We start from the raw sequence: 9,714 nt of genomic DNA, 5'->3' as shown, positions 1-9,714 counted from the left end.
CTTAGTTCAAACTAACGTTACTCCTCAAAAAATGAGGAGTGTACGTACAAGTGTAGACGTCTGCTTAGCTTTAGGACTCCTCAGTGATTCCCTTCCCCTCCTCCCCCCACCACCACTCCAATCTTAACATTTCCTATACTTCCCAAATAACAGGGATTTTGCCCCTTCTGTTATTTGATATAACTTCCAAATAGGCTCAGTCCTTGGCCTCGGAAATCACCAAGGGGGGTTGGTCCCAGTAGTGTAAGCTCTCACAAGGTTATCTGCCTTTCTACAGATTAGACAGCTCCTTCCCAAGTGGCACCGCCTTTATTCCAATTTCAGCTGGTTTAAGAAGATGGGGCCCCAGAAGATCCTCTTTTCCCCTCCACTGAGTGGATAAAGAGGCTTTTCTGTTCTTTCCAGGGTTATAACAGATTTTTATGATAAATCTGATTTTGTTTTCACCAGTCCAGGCAGTAAATTTTGTAATCTACCAGTCCCACCTGACTGAGTACTTCATACAGGCCCTGTCATTTGGCCAGGAGCTTGCTTTCTGAGTTGGGAAAGAGTAAGGAGCACTTGGTCTCCCAGCTGGAATTTCCTGGCTCTAGCCCCTTTATTATATTGCCCTATGTAAATCATCACATCCACATGTGATGGCTGCTGCAACTACAGCAGGCAAAGCCGGGGACTACAATCAATAGGTTAACTTCAACATTAAAAAAAATACATAAATGTTCATGCTAAAGGCGGGGGGGAGGGGAGGAGGAGGGCCTAAGATTGACTATAAAAAGTTTAAAGAATTTCTAACCCTTTTTAAATTATTATTTTCCTTATTTCAGGTCCTCTGTGCATCACCCCCATAGTACTGTTTTCAATGCAGATTTTAAAACTAAAAGCCTTTTACATTCTGCTAAAATAAAATGTAAAGGTTTAAAATGTGAGGTTGCAAAGGCTGAGATCCTGTTATAGTCCCTCAGGTAATACCCATGCTATATTAACATTCACTCTTGCTAAAAGTTTATATTCCTCATTTCTTTTACTAGTGAACAATTTTCTTAACAGGGTCTCAGAATCACTCCTTTACAGAACCCCACAGCCAGGGCATTCACATTATTACCAGCTCTCTTGAGGGCTTCTAATTGAAGTTCTGCAAGAAAGCAGCATTATCATATATTTGATGCTTCATAGAAATCCTGCCAGTGGGGATGCACTGAATATACCCCATCATCAGCCAGCGCTGCTCACTCCCATCATGCCTTTGCTGAACAAACAAATCTACATGCCTCTGCCGACAGAGACATGTAGTCTAGACGTACACTTAGGTGCCTAAATATAGACTGAGGGCAACAGTTCTTAAAACTGTGAGGCAGGACCCCAAAGGAGGTCAGAACCCCATTTTAATGGGGTCACCAGTGTTAGTCTTGTTGAGATGTAGAGCTGAAGCTTGAGCTCCACTATCATCTGGAACAAGGCTCTGGCTCCGCCCACACCCCACAGTCATTCAGTAATTTTGTTGTCAGAAAGGGGTTGTGGTGCAATGAAGTTTGAGAACTGCTGAGTTAGGAATGTAACCTTAGGCTTCTGTTTTTTGAAACTCATGGCCTTTAGCAAGCCTTAATTTAAAAAATTCTACTTATATGCAAAAAGGAGGTATTCATGATATCTTATAGGTGTCCTAAATTTTTATTTAAAAAAAAGTCGCATTAACTCTTCCTTTCTGATCGTCACTCATTTTGATCCTTTCAAGTGAAAATCATCTATTCCTATTTTGCATCACATAGGAAAGTTTTCACTTACCTTTGTGATTTACATGTAACATATCAAGGCACTCAGATGAAAAGCAATTGGTTATAATTATTCCACAAATACTCACTGTTTTCAGAAGTAGCTTTGAGACAGAGGTGTCCAGGCAGCATCTAGCCCTTTTGACGTATTACCATAATAAATAAGAATAAAAAAGTAGCAATTTAAATACATTTAATTAGCTATTAGTGCCATCTTGTGGTGGAAAGTGAAACTTTTTCTGTGAAGACAAGATATGACATGAAATAAACTTGATTCATGCTTTCCCAAAGTGTGAAACACACATACCTGTCCCCAGATGATGCAAAAAAGTGTAAACTTTAAAAAAAAACCCAAGTTTTAAAGTGATTGTTAAAATACAGACACATAAACCTCTTGAATGCCACCATATTGTCTTAAGCTTGGCACCCCAGATAATCATTAAGTGATGAATAACACAGGATGTAAATGTGATTAACAGACTGTAAGATCCTCCATAATAAAACCTGTGCCTGTTTGCATCCGTAAAATGACATAATATGTGTGTGACATCAAGTACAAGTAACTATGCACACAGGCCATGGCACAACATATCACTGAAGTGGAATATCTGGCATGTAGGCTATAATGGCAAAGGGCCAAAGGCACCGCTGCACCTCATATCACCATGCTACATGCATCATTCAATCTCTGTTGTAGCTCAGTTCTGGCTAAGGATGATTGAGATCATGGATCATGACAAGAAAGGTAAGTTATTCCAACAACAACTCAGAAAAGGGGGAAAAGGGGGAAATAAGGGTATGTCTACACTACAAAGTTAGTTCGAACTAACGGATGTTAGTTCGAACTAACTTTCATAGGCGCTACACTAGCGCTCCGTTAGTTTGAAATTAATTCGAACTAACGGAGCGCTTAGTTCGAACTAGGTAAACCTCATTCCACGAGGATTAAGCCTAGTTCGAACTTACTAGTTCGAATTAAGGGCTGTGTAGACCCTTAATTCGAACTAGTGGGAGGCTAGCCCTTCCCAGCTTGCTCTGGTGGCCACTCTGGCCAACACCAGGCAAACTCTATTGCCCCCCTCCCGGCCCCCGAGCCCTTAAAGGGCCACGGGCTGGCTACACAGTTTGTGCCAGTTGCAAGGCTGCCAGCACCCGTGCCAGCACACCCAGCAGCTGACACCCATGAGCCAGACACCCGATGACACCCAGCCCTCCCCCTCTTCCCGGGACCAGCCTGGCGGCTCCCAGGACCCTTCCCGGGGCCGCAAGAGGCGGGCGCCCGCGTGGTCTAGTGCAGAGATCGTGGACCTCATCGAGGTTTGGTGGGAAGCCTCCAATGTTCACGATCTCCATGCTAGCCACAGGAATGTGGCAGTCTACGGCCGCATGGCTGCCAGCCTGGCCGCCAGGGGCCACCAGCACAGCCGGGAGCAGGTGTGCTGGAAAATCAAGGACCTGCGGCAGTCCTACTCCCGGGCTTGCCTGCCAGGGGCTGACCTGGAGGCGTGCCCCCACTTCCAGGCTCTGGACCGCCTCCTGGGGGCTCATGCCGTCCCTGCCCCCCGGGACGTGATAGACCCTGGGGCAGAGGGACCGCTCCAAGAGATGGAGGAGGAGGAGGAGGAAGAGGGCTCCGAGAGCCAGGAGCCTGCCGGCAGCCTGCCCAGGACCCGGGACCTCCGAGGCACCCCACAGAGCCGCTCGCCTGTGTCGTCTGAGGCCGGGGAGGCGTCCACCTGTGAGTACCATCATGCTCCCATTATGTGTACGGGGGGCTGGGGCGAGAGGGAGCCCCGAGACCGTGTGCCTGGGCCTTGCCTACCACGGAGCAGCAGCTGGGGATCCTGCACGGGCCCTGGCCTTGCAGAGGGGAGCTGGGTTTCACACACCTGGGCCCCTGGGGTAATTGACAGCTGGTCTTGTTGCACCACAGCCACAGCACCTGGGACTGCAGGGGGCACCACCCCGCCTGCAGCAGCCGCCCGCGCCCGGGCAAGCAGGAGAGCCAGGAACCAGGAGGAGTACCAGAGGCGGCACCTCCGGTTCCTGGAGCAACAGCTCCGTCTCCAGGACCACTGGGTCCAGAAGGACCTGAGGCTGCGCCGGAGGAGCTTGGAGGCACTGGAGGAGCAGGGCCATGCCCTGCGAGGCCACCTCCAGAGCCTGCTCGACCGCTTCCCAATTCCTCCTGCTCCCCCTGCTCCCCCTCCTGCTCTCCCTGCTCCTCCTCCTCCTGCTCCCCCTGCTTCCCCTCCTGCTCCAGCTCCTGCTTCCTCCACACCCCCGTCCCTCCTGCCCCACCCTCCACAACCATTCCCCACCAACGTCCCCAGACCCGCAGTGTTGCGAGACAGGAGAGGCAGCCAGACCCCCACCCCTGAGCTTTCCTTTCCCTTCCTCCCTTCCCTCCCCTTCCAGCTCCCTCATCCCAGGTTTCCCCGTCCCCTTTCCCACCCTCCTTCCTCCCTCCCTCCCCCCACCCCAGTTATGTAAAATAAAAAGACGTTTTTGTTTGAAAAACAGGTGTCTTTATTTGACAGTAGGTAGGGAGGGGAAAGGGGAAGGGGGTAGGGTGGAAGAAGGCCCCAGTGGGGCATGCAGGGAGAGGTCAGTCCTCCTCCTCCACCAGGAAGCTCTCCCGCAGGGCTTCCCGGATCCGGACGGCCCCCCCGCTGGGCTTCCCGGACGGCGGCGGTGCGGGGCTGACCATAGTGGCCAGCCATGCGGTCAGCCTCAGCCATCCAGACTGGCAGAAAAGCCTCCCCCTTTCTCTCACATAAATTGTGGAGCACACAACATGCTGCCACCACGGGAGAGATGTTGTGCTCAGCCAGGTCCAGACGGGTGAGGAGGCATCGAAAGCGGGCTTTCAGTCGCCCGAAGGCCCCCTCCACCACGATGCGGGCCCTGGTCAGCCTGGCATTGAAGGCCTGGCGGGAGGGATTGAGGTGCCCCGTGTAGGGCTTCATCAGCCATGGCTGCAGTGGGTAGGCGGCATCCCCCACCAGGCACACGGGCATGTCCACGTCCCCGACCCTGATGTGGCGGTCGGGGAAGAAGGTCCTGTCCTGCAGCCGCTGGCACACGGAGGAGTTGCGGTACACCCGGGCGTCATGTGCTTTGCCGGACCAGCCCACATTAATATCCGTGAACTGTCCTCGGTGGTCACACACGGCCTGCAGGAGGATGGAGAAGTACCCCTTGCGGTTCACGTAACGGGACGCCTGGTGTTCCGGGGCACGGATGGGGATGTGCGTCCCGTCGATGGCCCCCCTGCAGTTGGGGAAGCCGAGGACGCCGAATCCCCGGATGACGGCATCTGGGTCAGCGAGGTGGAACACCCTGCGGAGCAGCACCCGGTTGATGGCCTTGACCACCTGTGGAGAGAGACACAGCAAAGCGCCAATCAGTGGGGCGCCCGGGTGGCTGGGAGCATTCGTGCCCTGGCAGTGCCCAGCGCCCCACTCCCGGAAGCAACCCCCCTGGCGGCGTGTAGTACGGCCGGGACAGACCGACTCCTCCGGTGCGGGGCGCTTTCGCCTCCTCCCGCCCCCCCTTTGTCCCTGGGGCGGCCCGTCCCCTCCTTGCAGCCCCCCTCCCCTCCCGGCTCGGTGGCCGACGAGTGCCATACCTGCATGAGCACCACTCCGACGGTGGATCTCCCCACGCCGAACTGGTTCCCGACGGATCGGTAGCTATCCGGCGTGGAGAGCTTCCAGAGGGCGATGGCCACTCTCTTCTGGAGGGGGATGGCGGGCCTCATGCAAGTGTCCCTTCTGCGCAGAGCAGGGGCGAGCCACTCGCAGAGCTCCAAGAAGGTGTCCCTCCTCATCCTGAAGTTCTGGGTCCACTGTCGGTCTTCCCAGTGCTCCAGGACGATGCGGTCCCACCAGTCGCTGCTGATGTCCAGACGCCAGATGCGGCGGGGCACGCCGGTGCCGGGGCGCCGCCGCGGCTCCTCCACGGCTCCCAGGGCGGCCAGCTGGAGAGGCAGGGGGCTGACGTGTACCAGGTGGTGCCAGGCAGCCTCGAGCCATTGCTGGCAGGCTTGCAGCAGCAAGTCCAGAAAGAGCACCAGAGGGTGCAGGGCGAGCTCTGGCTCCATGTTGCCACCTGCGGCGGAGTCCCCGAAGGGAAGCACTGACACAGATGGGCACAGAGACCAACGCTTTGCTGTCCCTCGGCGAGGTTGGCAAGCAAGCAGGAAAAGCTGAGAACCGGCTGTCCAGGGGGGTCCCTTTAAGCACGAGCCTCAGATAGCCTCAGACAGCAGCCACACAATGCAACTACTGACTTGATGCCCTGCCAGAACCAGTTTCAGCCACCCTTAAATGCGCCCCTGCATCCAATCAGTGTGGACGCGCTAGTTCGAATTAGCAAAACGCTAATTCGAACTAGTTTTTAGTTCTAGATACATTAGTTCGAAATAGCTTAGTTCGAATTAACTAATTTAGTTCGAACTAAGTTAGTTCGAACTAAGTTAGTTTGAATTAGCGCTGTAGTGTAGATGTACCCTCTGATAAGAATAGAGGAGACAGCCTTCTACTAATTAGGCAGCTATTTCCTTCTCCAATTGATTCTGTTGGAGCACTGCCCAGACAAGGAGCCAACATAGGGGAAAGCATGAAACCTTCAAACATACTGCAATTTTTTTAAACCAAATATTCCTAAATGATGAATAAACTTGAGGATATTTTCCCTTACCTGAAATTTGTAAGCATGGAGGTATGAGAGAACTACAGGGAGATCAAAATATGGTTATACCAGCTGGCAATGTCAGCTAATCTTCAAGGAACTTATCTCTAGGAATCAGATAGTAGCATAAGTTACAAACTTTTGCAGGTAGTCTTGTCCTTTCCTGTGCAATAGATACAGCTTCAAATGTTACAGAGCCTGAAACTAAATTGAAAATATTGCTTCGGTAACATAGCTGTTTCATTCCATATGTGTAATATTGTCTGAGTTTTGAAGGTAGCATATCTTCAGCAAAGTGACTACTTGGCAAGTCAATTTGAATGCTCAATTCCTGGGCTAAGATCTTCCAAATAATGTTTTTGAAGGCTCTATGAATGGATACATAAGGCCAGAATCTGGTCTACTCCATTTCCTTTACACCACAATAAAAAGGGGCCAGAAAGTTGCTGGAGTTCTCCAGCTAGGGGTGATATGTGGTTATAATTCTGCGCTGCTCTAATACAGTTTTTGTTGAAGTTATAGTTTTTGACCTATAACCTAAGGGTCTGCAGGTACAGGGACATTATTTAAATGAGTTCCTTACAGGCAGGTTGTGTTTGTGGGAGTTCCTGATAGGCCTGCACAAATGTTAACTGGACCATGACATGATGTCAGAAGTAAAACCTCCAAAAGAGCCCGACATTCTGTGAAAGGTGGTAGCACACAGGAAGGTACCTAATTTTAAACCTCAAAAAACCTGGAATTCTCTCTTCTTGGAGAAAAACAATAACTATGGGACCAGGAAACAAGTGTGGCAGGTGGGAAATAGTCATGGCAAGAATAAAGAATGTCAAAGGTAGTGCCAAAAGTAGGTGATGTGTTAAATGTCAAGTGCTGTGACATTATGCTTGGATATGCAGAATGAAGCCAGTCCAAAAACTTTCAGACTACAACCAGATAATTCCCTCTTCCAGGCATCCTTCACAGCCTGTGCTGGATTACTCCAAGATAAGGCAAAATGGCACATGACCTGGAGTTTGAAGAAGACAGAGTATCATTCAAGAAAGATGTGGAGAAACTGGAGAAGGTCCAGAGAAGAGCAACAAGAATGATTAAAGATCTAGAGAACATGAGCTATGAGGGAAGACTGAAAGAATTGGGCTTGTTTAGTTTGGAAAGAAGACTGACATGATAGCTGTTTTCAAGCATCTAAAAGGGTGTCACAAGGAGGAGGGAGAAAATTGTTCTCCTTGGCCTCTGATGATAGGACAAGAAGCAATGGGCTTAAACTGCAGCTAGGAAGGTTTAGGTTGAACATTAGGAAAAGCTTCTTGTCAGTGGTTAAACACTGAAATAAATTGTCTAGGGAAGTTGTGAAATCTCCACCTCTGGAGATACTTAAGAGCAGGTTAGATAGACATCTATCAGGGATGGTCTAGACAGTGCTTGGTCCTGCCATGAGGCAGGAAACTGGACTTGATGACCTTCGAGAGGTCTCTTCCAGTTCTAGTATTTTATGATTCTATGATCATTTACAACTGATTCCAGATCCAGTGTTTCTATCATCATTGAGTCCACAATAAAAACTCAGTGAGGGAGAAACTCAGGCTGAAATCAATGACCCTTGAAAAGGGGCCAGTGTAGACGTAGCCCCCAGGTCTCTGTCTCAACTTTTTTCCCCCATAGTATGTAAAAGACTAATCACTCTGACGTCCTGAATGTAGCTGTTGACAACCCTCTGCTGGCTCTTGCTGCTATTGAGCAGAATCCATCACCAGCCCAGAATCCTATTCTCTGGCAATATCTACAATTCTGACATTTTTACAGACTGTACATTTCAGTGTAACAGGAAAAGAATGGGAAAGTGTGAGAGTGTGTGGCAATATAAGCAAGCTATGTTCAGAGCTGATCCAAAATCTCACTGCTGAAACAACTGTGGGAAGAGTTCGTTTTCCTTTTTTATTTCTGAAAATGGATAGAATCACATTTCTTTCTAAACTCCAGCTCTGTCATGGTTTGCAATTGTTTTATAAAGCTTTGAATCTCTGTGAAAACTGAAAAAGAATCTAGTTAATTGCTGTATTTACTGACAAGGTGTCATCAGTTTCTTGGTTGTAGGTCAGTCAGGATTTGAAAAAGCACCAAAGCCAAGCTTTGTTTAGCATTAATATACCATTATCAGCAGCAGATGACTGTGCTTTGGGCCAAGAACTGAAATCACTGACGGCTGAAATCGCTACGTTTGGGCCAGAGCCAAATTCACCACAAGCAAGCTGAAGATACAAGGAGCGGCCCACAGAGCAGAGGCAGCATGATGAGCAAAAAGCAAAGCAGTGGCAGCAAGGTAAGACAAATGACCAGCAAGGAAGTGACAGAGAGCAGCAAGAAGGTAGATGGCGAGTGAGCAGAGGAGTGAGTAAAATGCCTCCTTATCTCTCCGCATTCTGGATGGGAGGTGAACCTTGCGGATGCACCTCTGAATTTTGGGTCTGCTTTAACCAAGTGCAGCAACTGTGACGGGGGGCAGAGAAGGGTTGGGCATGTGAAGGGGATATTTACATTGCTGGACTTAAGAATCTGAAGGAAAAGGACATTGCCCAACCTACTTGGGGTGGGTCCGTTACTCATGGTTTTGGTTATGAACTTTGTTTGCAGTGTTTTCCCAAATTAATGCCACACTACTTCCCTCCCCTTTTTATTAAAGGTTTCTTTTCTATACTCAGACTCTGAGCTTGTGAGTGGGGAAGCATTGCCTTTCAGAGGTGCCCAGCGGTGTTGTGTGACTTTCTCAGATTACTGGGTGGGGGCTCGAGGCACTTCTGTTTTGGATGGATGGAGAGGAACCCTTATATATGGAATCTGGCTCTGGCTGCTGCTGATGCTACCTGGCAGAAGAATTATATATCTTACAATGTTCAATTAAATTTGTAAGTTTAAACAGCTGAGGCATGGACTATGCTTCAAAGTTTTGCCAATGTTGATTAGAATTGTGAAAAAAATGATGCCATTAGCCAACAAAAAGTCCTAATTTATATACATGCCAAAATTTTATTTTGTTGATAAATGTTATTGAGTTGAGTGAACTGGTGTAAGTGATATCAAAAAAAGTACTCATTAGCAGAAACTTTGGCTATGTCTAGACTGCAAGCTTCTTTCAGAATAAACTTTTCTGGAAGAGTTCTTCCAGAAAAGCTTATTTCGAAAGAGAGCATCTACACAGCAAAAGAGTAACGAAAAAGTGATGTGCTTTTTCAAAAGATAGTGTCCACGC

The sequence above is a fragment of the Pelodiscus sinensis genome, chromosome 3, assembly GCF_052426305.1.
Source record: "Pelodiscus sinensis isolate ZL-2025 chromosome 3, ASM5242630v1, whole genome shotgun sequence".
In the NCBI taxonomy this organism is placed as follows: domain Eukaryota; kingdom Metazoa; phylum Chordata; order Testudines; family Trionychidae; genus Pelodiscus; species Pelodiscus sinensis.
The sequence above is the reverse complement of the archived record's forward strand: the minus strand, read 5'-3'. Positions refer to the sequence as shown.